The sequence below is a fragment of the Rhinolophus sinicus genome, chromosome 17 (assembly GCF_057876585.1).
Source record: "Rhinolophus sinicus isolate RSI-liver-muscle chromosome 17, RSI-T2T, whole genome shotgun sequence".
Lineage (NCBI taxonomy): Eukaryota > Metazoa > Chordata > Mammalia > Chiroptera > Rhinolophidae > Rhinolophus > Rhinolophus sinicus.
Genome location: NC_142517.1, coordinates 14,134,705 through 14,154,846, shown reverse-complemented (window position 1 = coordinate 14,154,846; position 20,142 = coordinate 14,134,705). Strand labels below are relative to the sequence as shown.

General features: G+C 35.1%; 2 long non-coding RNA genes across 5 annotated transcripts in view; both read right to left on the bottom strand.

Moving 5' to 3' along the window:
* LOC109446497 (uncharacterized) overlaps positions 1 to 13,605 on the bottom strand; it is a 54,880-nt gene extending 41,275 nt beyond the window's left edge. For all 3 annotated transcript variants that reach the window (XR_016019626.1, XR_016019628.1, XR_016019627.1), the window contains exon 1: positions 13,363 to 13,605. This is a non-coding gene — a long non-coding RNA (uncharacterized LOC109446497). The remainder of the gene's footprint in view (positions 1 to 13,362) is intronic.
* Positions 13,606 to 15,221: 1,616 nt separating this feature from the next.
* Positions 15,222 to 20,142, bottom strand: part of LOC141572066 (uncharacterized) — a 55,367-nt gene continuing 50,446 nt past the window's right edge. For both annotated transcript variants that reach the window (XR_016019739.1, XR_016019740.1), the window contains exon 3: positions 15,222 to 16,298. This is a non-coding gene — a long non-coding RNA (uncharacterized LOC141572066). The remainder of the gene's footprint in view (positions 16,299 to 20,142) is intronic.

The following is a 20,142-nucleotide window of genomic DNA, read 5'->3' as shown; positions in this document are numbered from 1 at the left end:
ATGTTGGCACAGGATTTGTCACATGGTCGGTTGCTCTTGAACTATCCGCTACCCTTCAAGTCTTTTGCAACATCGGTTTCAATGAGTAACCCTTGATAAAATAATCTCAAGGCTTTAACTATAATATCAGATAATTAACTTGTAACTATTTTAACATAAAAGGATTTATTTTAATGACAGGAGTGGGTGTTTGAGATGTCTGTGTCTTAATGTAACTGATAGCAGAGACTAATCATAAGGAATGTAACACACAAGCAGCTCCCCTACCCCCCATTATAATCCTTCATGTCACTGTGAAACACATGATCAGGGGAGGGATTGAACAGAAAAGAACAGAGAATCACATGAGAATGTTTTGATTTAATTGTTTTATAATGAAAAAAAGGAAAAAAATGCAATTTCAGGAGTGCATATTACTGGATTGCACTAAGGGAAAAAATGATAATTACATATATGCCCACAACAATATTATTTGTTGTCTAGCCAGAAATTTATGATTAATCCTAAGAATTCTTCTTTCAAACACTGATATTCTGAACTTGGAAAACCTCAGTTTTATTTGACTTGAAGGTGTATTTTTAGGATTGTGATTATTTACAATTGGAAGGTTATTTGTTTCTTTAAGCTTCTATCTCAGAAGAAAAATCAATCACACCAAACTTTGTCTAATTTGGTGAGAAGGGCAAGAGGCAGGAAAATTATAATAAATAAAACTTTTTAATTCTCTTTTGATTAGAGGAGTTATTATTTTGTAATCAGTGACTACGTAAAGTTCTATCTATCAGTTAGATAAAAATCATGAAATGGTGTATTTAAAATAATTTTGGTGCTAATGTTTCCTATTTTTCAAGATTGGCTAGAGCCTACCTTATATTTCACCATAAAATAATAATTGATTATTATTAACAACAAATATCACAAATATCCTATAGTGAAAATGCCTAAGTCAAAGAAATAGAAGATGCCTATGATGACTTTATGATTGAAAACAAATTCTACTTGTCAATTTTAAGAGAAAAGAACAAGTTTACTTGAATTAATAGTTAATTACTGTTATGACTAATCTACTTCTAACTGTAGTTACAGGGAGGAAACACAATTTGAATTTCTAAGAGCCAGAATATTAAAATGACTTTAATAAAACATAATTCAACTATATGCTTAATCATGCACCAATTTTAATTATACATCATTTTTTATCAGAAGTCCCAAGAAATCTTTGCATATCACTGAATTGCATTTTGTTTCAAAGTGCTACCGATTGTATGCAAAATTTGTCTTATTCAGATTTTAGATCCCCTGTGTAGTCTTTCTTTCCCTGAAGATTTGGTGTATGTCTGATATACAATATACCCGGGGGGTGCCGAAAAAACGTACACATTTTAAGAGAGGTTATCTATGTATGACTTTTCGAAGTTGAATTGAATTACAGTAGCAGTGAGTAGTATGACGCTCACTCAAAAGATGGTGTTAATTAAATGAATGCTAGTATCATTAGTTGTATTACAATTTAAATACCGTTTGTTTCTTTCTTAAAACGTGTATACAGTTTTTGGCACCCTCTGTATATATATTGAAATGCCTTGATATTTCAAAATGGGCAATATGAAATTCAACTATTAAAATGTGTTTCATGTTCATTGAAATATGTTACTTGCTCCTCTGATATAAGTACACCAAACTTCTACATGTTGTAGCATTTCTGTTTCCTCTCATAAATGTTAATTTTAATAATTATTCCTTAGTCTGTTTCTAAAAAACAAGCCCTAATACTTCAATGAATAGTCTAATTTTATATACAATGTTAAGACAGTAGAGACTGAGGGAGCCTGTCTTTTTTTATAGACTAATGCCATATGATGAAAAACTCTGGAATTTTATCATTAACTAGCTCTGTAACCTTGACAAAAAGTCATTTAACCCATCTGGCCTTGGTTCCTTTGTAAAATGAGCAAGTTTAACCCACAATTTCTCCAAAGTCCCCTCTTAAATGTCAACTTTTATCATGTAAACTTTAATCAGAATGAATACATATTTTTAAAACAATGACTACAAAAGCAAAGTAATAATTTGGGTGGTTTGTTAATTAATATAAGCTAAAAATGAATCTGAAAAAGCATCACACATCTTAAGAGTCCGTCTAACAACAGTCACTATTGCAAATGATTTTATTGTTTAGATTACACTATTCACCTGTGCCAATTCAATCATGCTGGAACTATTTATACTCCCCAATGTAGCACATCCAATAACAGAAAAATGTTACTCACTTATTGATACCCAATCCCCATGTACATTTTTGCCAAAGTAGCATTTTAAAAAAATGATTGACCTATCCCCATCGATTTTTTTTTTCAAACAGTTCCTTCACTTGGATCATAAGCAACAACCAGCCAGTGGAAATTTTTGCAAAACTCTTGGCTTTCTGTACCAACCTAATAGCAGATGGATATTTCCCCACTACAGATGAAACAAATGTTTCTCTTTGGATAGGTTTTCCCATTAAATAAACTTTTGCCATTGAAATCTATGTTTAGATTTGGGCTGTTGGGACATCACCAAGTTAAATAGATGTTTGCTGAAATATCTGTTTTATTTTGCTGATTCAGAAACATGTTAATTGTTCTGTGAATAAAGTAACAATCATCAAGTATTATTTTTAAATAATTACTTTGTCTAAAGGTGGTACTTCTAATGTTTGATTTTTTTGGCTCATGAAGTAAACTTCAATCTTATGATAATTGCTTCAGCTATCTACAATTCTTTTCCCTGAATACGAATGAATTGTTTCAACTTGTGTGTGTGTGTGTGTGTGTGTGTGTGTATGCGCTCGAAAACCATACTCTGCTCAAATTTGCCCACAGAGAAGTTCAAGACCAGAAAAACATATAACTGTTGTTTAATGGGGAAGAAAAAACAAAAAGGGATTTTTCAAAAGTTCATACCTATATTTATTTGAGGCAACTTGCCTCTTCCTGATCTCAGTTTCCTGTGTGTAAAGTGATGAGTTTGCATTAGATGATTTCCAAAGTCCCTGAAGCCCTAAATTACCAGGACTCCATGACCCCCATTTACAAGCCTTACTGAACTAATTTACCACAGATGTACGCTTGTCCAATAGCAATGCCAATAAACATCCGCATTGAGAAATAGCTAATACGAAGCTAAATGTTTTTGATGGTACAAGCAGATATTGATAAAAATGAAAGCACAGTTTAGTTCTTATTAGATAGAATTAGATTTGTTTTTCTTTTTTTTAACCTATTGGAATTCCCACATAATCAGTGATTATCCTCAATTTTTTTCTGTCCTCACTTGATTCTTCATCTTATATCGTATTCTACAGACTCAGGATTGCGTTGAGATAAGCACTAATTTAAGGGGAGTACAATTTGTTCTTCCAGCCTCATCTCCCCACTCTCCTCAGCCAAATGTTTATATAGTCTGTGTATGGCTGCAAAGCACATGCTTCTTAGGGATCTACATGATTACAAATTAAGAATAAAACGGCCTGTGGGAAAAATGCTGGGGCCTTTTGTTGTTGTTTACAACACATCCATTTTCTGCTTCTCCTTTATTAGTAGACCTCAAATTCCCAGCCTCACAAAATTAATCTAAGTCGATTAATACACTCACATGTCCTTTAGAGAGCTATTAAACTTGCCAGTGTCCCTTGCCTTCAGACCAATTCTGGACTATAAGAATTGAACAGGTAAGTCTGGGGGAAGGACTTTCACTTTCCTGATAAAGGGAAACATGATTATCAGAACCAACCCCTTCTCCCTTACTCTCAGCTCGATGCCTAGAATTGGAGTGGCCATCTTTCAATCGTAAAGAAAGACCAAGAGAAACAGACACGCAGAAGTCCTGATATCATTGAATGGCTAAACCCAAACCTTGGCAGCTGTTAATATCTAGTCTTCTTGTCACATGAGAGACAGTCAGGATGTTTGTTTGTGGGGAGTGCAGTGCTGGGCTGCCTAGCTCTCCTTTCAGGATTGCAGCATTTATTCTCTAAGCTTCTAGAAAGATTATGAGCTGATGGATGCTGTCAAACCCCCTTCCAGAATTATATCAGCTGAAGAATGCCTGCTCAACTGAGGATATGGCCCCTTCCTGGGGAAGCCTGTATCTGGTGACTGGTTATCTGAGGTGTAAAGATCCGGGTGTCTTCCCTCAATACAAGGTAACTCGGAAGAGCCATCCATCTTGGAGCTCCCCACAAACTCTGTTGAGGTCTTATTGCAAATAAACCTCAACCCAGCTCTCCCTCTACCCAGAGTCCTGCTTTCGTCACATCCCCTAAGGTGATGTTTTCAGAAACACTGTCCATGAAAACTGATGTTACTCTCTGTCTCAAATTAACTTCTGACAAAAACCAAATTACAATATGGTTGAATCCACTGTTAGGCTTTTCTGTTACTTGTGGCCAACATTATTCCTAATCTATACATGACTTTATGAGGCAATTTGGAGACTGGTGAAATGCTCCTCAAATAGTAACCACTGTTATAAACTGTTATAGATTTTCAATAAGAGACCTTCTACTGTGACGGAAAACTCATGACTTTTCATGAGGGTAAGGTTCAAATCCAGGCCTGGTCACTTAACCAGGAAGGTAAATTTAAGTAAAATATTTAAAAAACCTCTTTAAGTTCTATTTTCCCCAAATGTTAAGGAAAATAATAATACCTGTTTATATATATATATATATATATATATATATATATATATATATATATATATATATGGTAAAATAGTAACACATATAAAGCATCCAACACATATAATCATCCCTGGATCTTTTTTGTGTGTGTGTGAGGATTCAACAAAATAACACATGAATAATAGCTAACATATATAGCCCCACTTTATAAATAGCAGCTATTACTATTACAGTAACTTGAGAATTGTTTTCCTGAAATGACACCAGTCCAAAATTATAATTCCTAAAAGCTTATACTATGTAAGTAACTCTTTAGCATTCATTAAGTTTCCTCTCTCAATGTTAGTTTAAAATGCATATTGGTCCAAGGTCCTCACTGGATTTAAAAAAGTGACATGAAGCGAGAGATTTGAGAATCTGGGAATTACAGGGGTGCACATTCTGGCCTGTCTCTCGAGCACCCTCAAAGGAGATCCAGTGAGGCACAGCTGTGACACTTTGACAGTGGCCTCAGCCCCAGGATGCAACTTCGGAGAGGGCTCACACGCCCTTCCACCCCAGAGGATCGGGTCCTGGGACCTTTATGTGGACACCTCTTGTCAATTTTGACAAACACTCATTCTTTATTCATCACGGCTTTTTGATCAGACACTTGTTCCTCACATCATGAAGGCTTGCTTCTGCATCTTTAGTTTTAGGGCACTTAGTAAATACTCACTAACTATTAACTGATCTTGAAACATCTTATCAATTTATTTCTGTTTTCCACTATGTTACGCCTTTGACAGAAAAGAATTCATTCGTCTCAGAGTTAGTCAGAAGAACTGGTTGGCCAAAAGGCCAAAAATTATCTCTCACTCTTTACGTCAATATAATAATAGTTAATAATAATCATAATAATAATCATAATCATTACAGAGGCTTTCTGTCTTAATTTCTCCTGGGTAAATACCACGAGTGGATTACTGAGTCATAAAGTAATTGTATGTTTAACTTCTTAAGAAAATAGAAAAGTTCCCCATTCTCATCAATCGAAAAAAAAAAAAAAAAAGTAAGTAAATGTTAATGAGAGGGTCCTTTCTTAGACCATGAGGAAAGAAATGTTGAAGATGCTATTATAGAATTGTTGGTAAAGTGAGGCTTATTCATGGCAATTAACTGAGGCAATTCACAGGCCTCAGTTACCATACACTTTGCTTATGACAAAGACTTTGCCTGCTCTTAAGGAATTCATGGTCCGGTGGGAAAGTTAATAAAGTGATGTGGTGAGAGCCCCTCAGGGAGTCTCATAGGCTCGACCTCCTTTGGAATCTGGATGGATGAGGGCAGTCTGCCAGGGAAGGTGTATCAAGATTCCATTTATGTTAGGAGCCACAGGTCCCCAGGGAACAACAATTACTGAACAGGTTACTATTGGTGTTGGGCTCCAGCACCAGGTCTCTAGAATAGAGTTTGCAAACTGCCAACTTGCAAGCTGAACCTGGCCAATAGATATGTTTTATTTGGCTCTTGTGCTGTTTTTTTAAATGTTACCAACATTTAAAACTGGGAAATTTCATGTAAAAAAAAAAAAAAAAAAGATTTCTGGCTTCTCCTGAAAAAAATCAAAAGATCTGGCAACACTAGACTCCTGCATGACAACAATTGGCTCGATCTATGTAATGGCTCTCCAACAAGAAAAAAAAAAAAAAAAAAACAGTACTGTTCTGTTTACCACAGTCCCCAGCATTCCCTAATATCTCCAATCCCAAACCTGAGTATCAATTGCCATTTATCATCACACTTAATAGTTTTATAGTCGAGAGAAATATTTCTCTGTAGAGGACTATGTCTTTATCAAAAGCAGGATAAAACAGATAGAATGACAGGTCCTCTGGTTTCAAAAAATAAGAGTATTTCCTTTTAGAGGTAGAGTAAATGCACAAATTTAATTCTGTTTTATTTACAGTATCTGCCTGCCCCTAAATTAAGAGAAAATCATCATTCCTGTTTGGTATTTGATAAAGAAATTTTAATTTGGTGACAAAATGACCCTATTCCTAACCACAAAATATTGACTTTGGGATAGGATTTAGCATGAATGAATGAATTTGAATAGAAAAAGACCTAGAACCGTGCCATTTCTCATATCAAATAAATCATGCAGATTCTGAGGGAGGTTCTCTGACCACTAGGGTGTGAAAGAAACGTATATATTTTAACTCCTTTCAGGAATACTGAGATCTCTCCACTAGCTGAGAGCACCTGCACAAATATTACGGATCTGGTTTCCAATATGTATCCATCAGATTCTTTCATAATATCATCCGATAGAGATTTTAAAGGATGTCCCCGGATTGTATGCTTAACGTAATTATGGATGACAGCATTTGGGCAAAGAATGCCTCCAAGCTGGTTTGCAGGTCCAATAATCATGCCCATTACCCAAGCTGAAAATCTAAATCACAGGTTTAACCCACATTACGGACTAAGATAAAAAACATCATTCCATGAAAGGAGACACAGGACTTCACAAGAGAACATTTTAAAAACAAATGTGGGGGAAAGCTCAATATGAGTGAATAGTGTATGTGACCTCCAAAGAGCCTAAGTAATCTCAGCATACTAACATATAGAATGCTAGACCCTCCACACCATGCACTTGCCAGGCCTTATCTAGTTTACATTTTTAATTTCTCAGTATCATACGTGTGTGTGTGTGTGTGTGTGTGTGTGTGTGTGTGTGTGTGTGTGGTAGGTGGTGGTGTGTTTGTGTGGATCGTGGTATGTGTGTGTGAACCTGTGCCTGTGGTAGTGAGTGTGTGTGTGTGTGTGAGTGTGTGTGAGTGCCAAAGGGAAAAGCAGAAGTCAAGACTCTGTCATATGAAGAATTGTTAAGCAAACTTGGACTAATTAAATTGGAAAAATGATAAAAAGTCACACATATATTTAATTTAGAAGAAATGAGTATGTTTAGAATAATTGGATCTATTTCCTCTGTAACGCTAACAGGTAAAAGAAGTACTAAAGGATAAGAACTCAGTACCAGAAATATTTTTCTCATAAAGGGGTCTGTTAGACAATCACCTCCAAAAAAAAATAAAATAAGATGGCCTATCTCAGGAAAATTCTTTGTCGTTATTACCCTTCTATATTCAATGAAAGCCTGGAGAAGTATCAGACTACATAATATTTGAAGCCTTCCCATCACTGGGAACTAATTGTTTTATGAAAAAAGAAAAAAATGTTGGTCCCCAGACTTTCAGAAAAGTCCAGACACTTGAGAGTTGCCCTCACTCTATAGCGGAAGCTCTACGTTTGTTTCATGGACAATTGTCATTTTTTGGCTGCTTAGCATCCAAACAGACTTCCTACTTTTGAGATACTCTCTTCACCTCCTGACAGGCTTCTGCCTAGATGTTTGACTCTGGAATGAGGAACACAGAGCAGTTAAGAACACCATGAGCAGTTAAGAAATTATTCAGCACAGCAGTGCTGGCAGCATTGAGAGACTTGTGGTGCCAGGAAGAATCTAACAGAAGTATTTGGGAATCCCTTGATCATTTTCTGAATCTGGTTCTCCAGCCCACACATCACTTAGGTTTGTTTCTGTGTGTGATTGTAAGAAATATCTTAGCTGCAAAAGTTAACCAGAGACAATTCCGGTTCCTTGTGGGCAATAAGTTGACTCAGCAAAAAAATTCACGATAGGTTATTTTATAGAAGTCAGTGTGAATGTATTAATTACCAAGAGGTAAAACTTCAAGAGGTTGGCATTGGTGACTTAGGTCCACCCAGTACATTTCATTAAAAGGGAAGTATATATTGGAACCTACATTTTAATCAGAAGATTTGGGGAATATGGAATCCATGAGAGAGATTTACTACCCACATGGTTACAACTGATCACAGGGCCAAATAATGAGACCCTGATATATATTCAATCTCATTAGCAGGACTCTTCTGTTATTGAGGTTAAAAAAATTGGGAGTTTCTCTAAAGCACATAAAGTATTTGGATGGGTATTATCAATTATTTCCTCTCTGATTCCTAGCTTTCAGCATTTCATGATAATGCATTCTGATTGGTACGCTTTAATGTCAACCTTTTCCCTCTGCCACTTCTCAAGTAATGATGAAGCACATGAACCAAGATGCCTTAGTCACCCATTTAATAACTGATTTTCCCCAATTTAATTTTCAATACCACAACTTCTTTCTAAGTGTTGGGACTACCCTTGCTATCCATTAGGCACATCCTATGGTCGATTTGTCAATTATGTGCTTTTAAAAAACTTCAAAAAATACTCAACCTAAGGCATTGTAATAATAAATTATCACAATGTTCTGATAGTTTAGAAAAAGGAATTTAAACTGTCAGTGCTGTCGGTTTAGTGATTTAACTGTTAGTGATGTTACCCCTTTTCCAAATAGAATAATTGTTCTCTCTGACAAATACAATATTACCATATTTCCACCTGTAACAGCAAGAATGGGGCTTCTAAAATTAATTATTCCTTCTTGTACCATCTTATTTCTTAAGAAATGTAATGTAATTGTACAAATAGCATGTGAATCAGTTATCAATTTATTCTAAATGCTGCAAGAAAGAAGAATATATAGCCTAGTGGGAAAAACACAGGTTTTAGAATCATATGTCTTGGGTTTGTGCTTCAGTTTGGCTACTAACATCTTCCTTGACCTTACGTAAGTCGGCAAACACATGTGGAATCTAAAGTGACTCTGTTTTGTTCTTTTATGTAGGAGTATTTTTAAGTATGAAGAGCAAATGAGATGATGTATATTAAAAGCATTTATACATGAAAACATTTTAGAAATGATAGCTACACTTATAAATTACAGAATAATGATGTTATTGCATGAAACATGCATAGTCTCTCAATGTTACTAAAATATTTTGGCTTTATAAAAGTTTCACTTCCGGAACCAAACTTTCCTTCTTTAACTATCCTGTTATCCATCATGCTTTGCATCATCATTCACAAATGTGATCAAAGTGGCTACCATATAAAAACATTATAATAAATGCTGGAATGCCAGAAGTTCCTGTCTTCAAACAGCTCATTGTAGTCTTAAGATAAGTTGACATTTATTGTGAAGATAAATAATGAAACACTAGAACACACAGTAAGTAGTGTTGAATAATGTGCAGTTGTCATGTGGGGTCTCTGCTCCCGCTCCCCACACAAGAACACAGGATACGGTGAGGCCGAAAAGAAACACCAACAGAGCCATAGATAGGGGCGTCATACCACTATATTCTTGATGGCAGCTGGTCGAGACACAAAAGCAAACATCTGCCAGTACCCCAACAAGGGGTCTTCCTGCACCCCACTCTCGCTGGGGCTGGGCAAGACACAGAAAGTAGGATCCACATGATCCACAATCTGCCATCCATGCTTGCTAACCCCACTTGCTAGCCGTAATCCGCCTTCCACTTCTCTGCCAACCAACAAACCCCTTGCTAACTGCAATCAGCCTTTGCTAGCTCAGCCACGGCAGCTGTATCAGTGGCCAATAGCTAACTGGTTACAGCTGATGGTCGATTAGTTACAGCTGATGGCCATGTACTACCTGAGCCTGCACCTATCCACGTGAGGTCAAGAGCCTGGAAACTGCTCTCTGGGACTCTGTCCCCACAGCAGTCTATGAGCAAAACATGAATTTTGAGGAGAGAAAAATCACAGTTGTGTCTATTCCTTAGAAGAAGGTGGCATCAGCTGAAACTTAAGGGAAAAAGAGAGCCTTCATTCTATATAGGAAGCATTACTACAAAGAGCATGTTGCTGGCTGTCAGAGACTATGTTTGTATAATATATTTTAAAGCCACTACAAATGTGGGAATTATTTTTGGCAACAACAGAGAGATGGTGCTTTAACAAATATCTAGTAAGACTTCAGAGTGGCTTTGGATTGGGCAGTAACTAAGGCCAAACCCATTTTGAGGCACATGTTCCAAAACCCTAGGTTGCTTTGAACATGCTGTTAGTAGAAATGTGAATGTTAGTGGTTCTGCTAGTAAACTCAGAAGGAAGGGAAGAGCATGGTAGAGAAAACATAGCTTGCCTTAGAAAAATACCTAAATCATTGCAAACAAACTGCTAATAGAACTATGGACATAATTGATGTTGTCGGTGAGGGTTCAGAAGGAAACAAGCAACACATTACCAAAAACTAGAGGAAAGGTGTTCCTTATTAAGTAGGGGCAGAAATCTTAGCAGAATAGTCTCCTGCAGCTGTGTAAAAAGCCAAACTTGTAAGTGATGAAATTGAATATTTAGCTGAGGAGACTGCCGAGCAAAGGGATGAATAAGCAGCCTTGTTTCTTTTTGCTGCTTTTAGTAAAATGCAAGGAGAAGGAGATAAATTGAAAGAAGAATATTAAACAAAAAGAAACTAAGAGGAGGATTTGGGAAATTCTCAGCGTTTCCAGATTGCAAAAGTTGTTGAAATTAAGAGCTACACTGTCAGGAATGTATGATATAAAGAAAAAGCTGAGGGTGTGGTTGTAACAACCTTTTTCCAATACTTCGAAAGGATCAAAAGGTGAGAATACTCAGTCACACGGAGAGCTCTATGAACTGAGAGTGGGACACTCAGATCCTCTCAATCACTCCAGAGAACATCTAGGAAACTTAAGAGTGTTGTCCCTCAGATATCTCAACAGAAGCCAAAATAGAGAACTAACTATCTAAGAAATATCTCTGGAAGAGTCTCTTACCTAATGGAGTACATGTCTGGGACATATGTGGGAGATCCACAAGTTCCTTGAAAATTTTATACTACAAGAAACACTGCCAGTTCAGAGTAAAAGCGATAAAGTATGAAGCTGTTGGACCCATAAAATTCTACTGGCAGGAAACAAGCAGATAAAACTCTTCAGCTGCAAACACCTGTCATATTTCATGGAAAGGGAAGAATGATTCAGAGGAGGAAGCCAGGAGCCTAGCAGGAGCTGGAAACTGAGAAGGACTATACCTGTTATCCTAGGACTGTCCCACCATTGTATTTCAGGAACAAATGATATGCTTTGGGGATTTTTGGTTTTTTTACTTTCACAACTTCACAAAAGGGAAAAAAATGGGTCCCAGGATAGATTATTCCCAGAGTCTCACCCATAGCTAAATTGGATCATTTAGATGATGATATTTTGGGACTTTTGAGCTGATGAGATTTTTGGACACTTAATATATATGTTAATGAGTGAGACTTTTGAGGAACTTTGGTTCAGTGAATGACGTTTGCATGTAGGACTGATGTGAAGTTTAGAGTACCAGAATGAGGACCATATTAGATTGAATAATGATTGAATGACCTTCCCCCCACTGATGGCCATGTTCTAGTTCCCAAAATTTATCAATAGATTACCTTACATGACTAAAGGCACTTTGCAGGTGTGATTAAGGATAAGACACCTAAGATAGGCATTTTATTATCTATGTGGGCTCAATCTAATCATATGAGCCTTTATAAGCACAAAACCTTTCCTAGTTTTCTTTCATCACAGAACCAGAGAGATAGTAGTATGAAAAGGGCTTGAACCACCACTGATGACTTTGAAGATGGAAGCAGGTGCCATAAGCCAAGGAATGCAGGTGGTCTCTAGAACCTGGAAAAGACAAGGAAAGAGATTCTCCCTCACCCTCCAGGACTTCCAGAGAGTACCGCCAGTACCCAGTGATGGGGTTAGATTTTAGCCCAGTGAGGCCTGTCTCAGAATTCTGACCCATAGAATCATAATGAGCATGCAAAGCAAAGTCTGCATGTCTCTAAAGAGATAGCCATATGTATGTGAATCCTGGGTTACAAACTAAAATGCAATTCTCAATTTTAAAAGTTTGAACAACACTGGCAAATATAGTATTTGAATAACTTTATTATCTAGCTTACATTTCCAGTTACACATCCTTATATTCTAATCACTTAAAAAAAAAAAAAAAAAAAAAAGTGCTTTCCTGGGCCTACCTTGGATTCTGTGACATTGTTCAAATTGCTTTTTCCAGCTGGATTTTACTACCCTTATTTATCTGGTCAATCCCCTACTCATCCTTAAACACATCATTCAAGAGTCAGTTCCTTCTTCCCACCCTTGTCATCTATATAAAAAGTTATGTGTCTCTCTCTATTTATCTACTGTAGTCTGAATGGTTGTGTCTCCCCAGAATTCACATACTGGAATCCTAATGCATTTGGCCAAGATGGTGTGAGGAGGTAGACCCTTCAGAAGGTGATTAGGTCACGAGGGTGGAGCTCCCATGAATGAGATTAATGCTCTTATAAAAGGTTCCCACAGAGCTGCTTAGCCCTCACCTAACCATGCTGGCATCATTTTCTCATACTTCCAGCCTCCACAACTAAATTGCTGTTGCTTCTAAGCTACCCAGTTTGTGGTGTTTTGTTATAGCAGCCTGAATGAACTCAGACAGAATCAAACTTTTTTTCTTTTCAATTAGTAGGAATTGCTGTGTGATAGCCGTTGAGCTACAAGAATCTCCATTGAAACTCTAATAAGGAACTAAAATTAAAAAAAGAAAAAGTTAAGCTAATATAAATTATTGTCAGTCATGCAAAACTCAAGCCAGCCTGTATATATATATATATATATATATATATATATATATATATATATATATATATATATATATACGAGGTCTGACAACTAAGTTGTGAACACACCCTAGAAAAAGTGCTACATACCTCATTGCTGAATATCATTTCGGTCACCTTCAAAGTACTCCCCTCGGGAAGCTATGCACTGACACCAGTGCCTAGTCCACGCTTCAAAGCTATTTTGGAACTTTTTCTGGAATGGCCTTTAGAGCTGTCGTCATATTATCCTTGATGTCCTGAATGTCATCAAAATGTCTTCCTTTCAATATTTCCTTTATCTTCGGGTAAAGAAAGAAGTCATTGAGGGCCAGATCAGGTGAGTAGGGAGGGTGTTCCAATACAGTTATTTGTTTACTGGCTAAAAACTCCCTCACAGACAGTGCCGTGTGAGCTGGTGCATTGTGATGCAATGTTGGTGAAAGTTCATGTTGTCTAACTTTCAAACAGCTTTTTCAAGCACTTCTAAATAGTAAACTTAGTTAACTCTTTGTCCAGTTGGTACAAATTCATAATGATATCAGAAAAAGTTAGCAACATCGTTGCAACAAGTTCATGAACTTAATTGTCAAAACTCGTGTGTGTGTGTGTGTGTGTGTGTGTGTGTGTGTGTGTGCATACATAAGTATTTTTTACAGAAAAATCACAAGGTTATGAAAAATATTTTACATAATTATGTAACTAGCTTAAGAAATTGTAAACTAAAGAGAGAATTCATATTTGGATGAAAGAATATAAACAGGGTTCTCCAGGGATAAGTGATATAGCCAATTTTGTTCCCCATCTTAATTAAAATGTCCTTTGGTGTCATTCAGAAACAAAACATTTGGTTATGCAAGCCATTAACTTGACTCAATATGGCAACTTATGAAATCTTCATAGGGGTTGGGTTGTAAATAGCAACTTGTACAAATTATTAATTATTTTTTAGCTAAAACCAGAAGGAGTAAAGTATTCAGCAGATAATCTATTATTAAGTATATGCTTATATGCAGAAATGAATTTTTAACAATTTAATCATATTGATTTTCTCCTTTTTGGAGAAAAATTATAACAGTTGATATGGATTCAGCAATCTAATCAATTTTATTTTTTAATCATTCTTCATTAGGTACCCGTTACATAGCACTTGTGTTTCAAAGATACTGCTTAAATCTGAGTGATGTCACATTTTTTACAGTCTTCAACACTCCCATCTTTACAAGCAAAATAATTAAATTAATTTCTACTCTTTAGAGGTTCTTATCAGTTTTCAGGATTTCTTCCACTTTAGAGAGAATAAGAGATTCACAAATTCTCAGTTATATTGAGCAGAGGAAAATTATTCGCCTGTAAATTTCAGTTATTGAATAGATATTATTAGTGGGAAAGAAGATTGTTTTTGTTCTAGTTATCTCTTCTGATATTAAATACCAAAATAAATGTCTTAAGTAATTGTATGCCTTGAATATTGTAGTTGCCAAGATATATCTGCAAGTTTTGATTCTCACCACAAAGTACTTTTTGCATAGACATAGCCTAATAATGTTTTTGAAGATTTTCCCACAAAATCAGTAGTGTAGGGGAAAAATATTTCAACATAAATATTTATTTTTTTAAAGAAGTTCATATTATTAAGCAGCTGAGAACTATTTGTATAAAAACAATGTATTTAATACAATTATACATTTAGTAATGTAGGCTAAATAGATAATCAGTATAGAAATATTATGAGTTGTTCATCATTTAGTATTCCATGTTTGAGAAAATATTAAAACAACAGTTCTTCAAAGTAATATTTTAAATTTTTCTTTAAATTTTCTACAATTGATGTTTATAAAGATATATAGACATATTTTATAATGTTTTTTCAGAAAAATATTTTGCAGACTGTGAATATTAAAGGGTAAATCCAAAGATTAAGAACATATACACAAAATGTATCAAAATTTTGTCAATATCTGTGTTGATTCTTCTACAATAAATTGAGAATATTATTGACATTCAGATCAAGGCCATATACTTTATCAGTGATTAATATGAATAGGACCATATCATATCAAAACTATATTTTATGTTACAGTGAATATGTTTCTTTTAAATTCAAGTTCTTTCAACATACAGTGGACTTGAGGGTTTCAACTCTTTTTTTCTTTTCCTACATATTGCCTACTTCCCATTTTTCAATAATATGTATGAGTTCTGCAAGACTGTGGTTGTGATTAAAAGCCAAAGCATCATTTAGATTGATAGAGGAAATGGAAGTCTATACAAGCGTCTCTAGTGAGTTTTCATACTTGTTAAATTATTTTTATTTTAGGATAATATTTCTTTTTTCTACTAATGCAAATAAAAAGGAAGAAAGCGAACATTTAGGAACCTATTATAAGGCAGGTATCCTTCTTCCATTGCTTATAATTTTTTCCATACCAATGTGAATAGTGATTATAATTCCCATTTTATAAAAGGGAAAACTTGTCAGTAAAATATTAGCTGTCTTGCCCCCAAAATGAGATGCCCCAGAAGATAGTGTGGCTAGAATCCAGTACTCAGATTTCTGTTAATTCTATGCTCATATGTTTTTAATATATTACTTTTAGTAAACTAATGAAATGTTTCGGAGGCAGGCTTAATCTCCTATCTTTAATTTTGTCTTCCCCAAGTATGTAGGTTATGCCTCTTTTATATTTTGTACAATGCAATAAGCTTCCAGATTAAAATGACAAAAGTGATTCCAGAAAATGAAAGTCTAGATGCATTTAAGCTGCTAAACTCAGACTTTTTGAGGGTAACAATGACAAATCCCAGACATAATGATGATACAAATTACGGGATGAAAACACCGTAGGCATAGTGTAGACTTTAACTATGGAGTTAAAACAAAGAGAATTGTAAAACCTTGGTGCAGAAAGGGAAGTTTGGAGCATCCATTTCAATTTGTGTTAGTCTATTGGTAGAAAGTACCAGACCTGGATACATGCTTTTCAAATCCTTGACATGGTTCTTCTCTAGGGGCTGTTCTGTGTAAGGAGGGATGACATGAATATCTGGAAGTAAGATGAACATTGCAACATGCTGTGAGAGCATATCTTTTGGCACCAGAGAATTTATTTCAGCTCCAGAAGGAACTTTGTTCTGAAGAGTATGATTTGGAAAGCCATATTCCAATAATAAATAATAAGTAAAGTCCATGGAAATAATAATATTAAATTAAAAAAAACCCACTACATATTATATTTGAATTATATACTTATTGTAAAGTGGTTAAGTTTCAAGAAAACACACATTGTTAGAGTTCCTTACTAAAAATATAAAAATAAACAAACAAATGAAAAATATGTTCATTAACTAGATAGCGGGAATCCTTTTACAATGTGTACAAATATCAAATTACAATGATGTTTAAATATCTTAGAGTTTTGTCAATTATACCTCAATAAAGCTAAAAAATGATAGAACTTCATAATGAGTGATTTGTTTTAATAGAAAATAGATTCTAAACTCTGTATGTGTGTGTTTTTGAATTATCTCTTAATTGCCTGCTATCCTTTCCTTTTAGAGAAAACAAAGAATCAGCCAGAAGGGAAATGCCTAATAAATGTCTGTTGAGTGATTACAGATTCTTAATCAAATGATGTTATAATTCTAAGTTTGACAAACAGTCATGTATACATTTGGAAAATATTTAATATTTATTTTTTGTACCTCATTTTTTCTCAGTTTTAAGAAGTTATTTGTAAAGCAATTTCAGTATATTTTATGTCATATGATTGCTTAACATACATTAATTACAAAGATTGTTTAAATAATAAGTTTCATTTCAGAGACTCAAGCATTCTTTTAATATATATTCAAAACAGCTTTAAAAAATAAAACATAGCAAAGAAAATGGTGGGATTTTATTTAATTCCCAGACCTTCAGCCATTACCTAACCTTTTTGTGCTCAGTTATCTTCCTGGTAAAACGTGGATAATAATAACTACTTCATTATATTGTCTTGAGAAGTAAATGTGTTTAAACATCTTAAATATTTAGAATAATGACTATCACACAAAAAAAGTGTTGCAGAAATGTTAGCAAATATGACTGTCATTGTTTACCCCATAAATATCTGTACACTAATCAAGAAATATTAATGCTATACTATTGAGTAATTTAGTGCTTCAGTGTTGATATATTTCTACTAACAAGACTTTCATGAAATGAAGATGAAATTGATGATTTAATGACTAACAAATATTACTATGATATACCTGCTCAAGCAAAGTAAATACCTCCTGAGTCACTTATAAAATAAAATAGTACTTACAGAAATACTGCTTAACTCTATGAGGCACAAATGAAAACATAAACAGGATATTTGGATTAAGTATCACTAACAAAGACATTGTTTGCCTCGTTCATTAAATTGGGGTGTAATATCAGCACAAAAGATGAAATTACTGAATATTACGCAAATAGAATTTTTAAAATATAACAAAAATATCTGAAAACAATATTTAGATTTCAATTTATTTTTTAATCATCCCTAATTTCTCTCCTTCCATGGAAGCTGTTCTTTTTGAAGTTGTTTAAGAAGCCACAAAGCAAATTGAATGGTTAATATATACCCCGATCTTCCTTTTTTCTCTTCCTTCCTCCTCTCTCTCTCTCCCCCCCCTCCTCCTCCCCCTCCTCCTCCTCCCCCTCCTCCTCCTCCTCCTCCTCCTATCTTTCTCTCTCTGTCTCTCTCTCCCTAAATATAGAGTTCATTCCATGGAGATCTTCTTTTCTTTGTGAAACCACATAGAGGATAACTTCTATGACTAGTCTTTCTGTCATCAAAGAAGATACAAAATGACAAATATAATCTCAGAATCGTCAACCAGCCCTGTTTTGATTACAGAAGTGGTGGGGGAAGATAAACACAGCTAATAGACTTTACCACTAACCAGGGCTGTGTCCCAAATCCTATGCAGTCATTTTTCTGTTATCTTATTGCATAGCATGAGATTCTACCACTCATTTCACAGATGTTAAAGGCTGATCAGATTATTTCCTGGGCTCCTTTCCCCACGTGCTGACCCCATCTGGCTGATCTTGGCTGTGAGAATCTTATCACTCATATTAGAAGAATAGTTCAGAAAAGAAATTCATGGAGAGGTTTCTCTTCAAGCCTAAGTAAAACTGGCATCAGTCACCATGTTCGTATCTTCCTTCTTTGATGTCTCTGCCTGTCAGTCCCAGACCTGAATTTTCTGAGGCAGGAGGCTCAGGGCCAAGCTTTCTACTCCAGCCTCACTACAGATTGATGGGGAGAGAAGAGAGAAGAGAATACTAATCAATCTTAAAGGAAAACAAAAAGGATCTAAGAAAATATTCCAACAGTGAAGAGTCCACTTCTTCTAGCCCTGTTTTATTTAAACACTCTAGGACATTTTGAAGGAAAATGCAATTAAGCAGACAAGGAACATGAAATCATTCCGCTTTATCATATTTCAGAAGAACAGCTGATATAGTACAGTGCATTAGGACAGTGAAAAATGCCAACGATGTAGGTAGCACTGGAAGAAAATCAAATACTCCTCCCTGTGAGTCACTGCAGATCTCTGTGCAGTATCCCTTCTCATTTCTTTTGGGATATAAACCCTATTTACTGAGAAACCAATGCCTCCACCCTCAGTCTATCTCGTTTGGATGGTTCTGATCCTGCTCCTTCTTCCAGAGGTGGCTATGATTTCACTGATGACTGAAGCATGTCTGAAGAGATAAACACATCACATGGCAGCATTGCACTATCTTAGGCTCTTTGCTAGAACTGTCGCAGAAGAGGTGTTTGTTTTCCTCTGATGATATTATGTTGGGAACCTAGGAGTTGGAGCTTTTCACAGCCATTTTGTGAAATACTGCCTGAGAAAAAGGCCAACACACACAGGGGAAATAAGGGCCAGGAAGTGAGCCCCTGGACACTGCCATGACAAAAATCAGCCCGTGACCTGGGCTGATGTAATCCAACACACTTCTTTTCTTTTAAAAACATTTTTAAATATTTTTCTCTAAGCTAGGTTAAATTGGCTTTCTACAATTAAACCATAAAGTCTTGACTAATAGGATCACCTTATATTTTTATCACTAGTTCCAATCAAGTTAAAATAGAATTTTGTTGAATTTTATAAGACCTAAAGTCAAATTGGGTAATTACTCTTTGAAACCAACAATAAACAATACATTTTATTTTCTTATATTCAGTCAATAAATGCTGATTCACATTACTATGAAATATAATTTTAAATCATTTGAAAGAAAATCTGCCTTTTTTATATTTACGAATAAGCAGCATAGTTTCATATCTTGGAGTCTTAATATTTTCCTGACTTTTCCAACACGCTTCTAGTTTTCAGAACATGATGTGCTTTCCCTTCAAGGAATTAGATTTGAAATAATCCACGGGGCTATGAAGATTACAACCCTATTTACGTAATTATTTCTGTAGAAGTCACTTTATAATTTCCTTTTTTGTTTGAGTTTGTAAAATAATAAATAGCCTGTGACTTTTTATGCTTGAGAAAAACACTCAAATTGTTTTCAAATACTTTAATATTGGCAAAATAAAAAAACAGTACTTTTGCCAGACAAATTTTGTTGAATTTATAAATGTGTGTGTTTTTGATGGAAACTTAATCCATATGTTCCTCATTCACTTACACTTAGCTGACAAAAACATTGTTTTGCAAGAGTTTGATATCTCCTATTTTCAAAAGTGGGCTTAAATAATTTCCTTTTATCTACAGAATGAATGTTAGAAGGAAATCTCTCTCAATCAGTATAATTCAACCTCTTGAATTTTTTATTCTATTTGTGGACTCACGTGGCATATTGCAAACAGATTAATTAAAGTTGACTATAAGAAA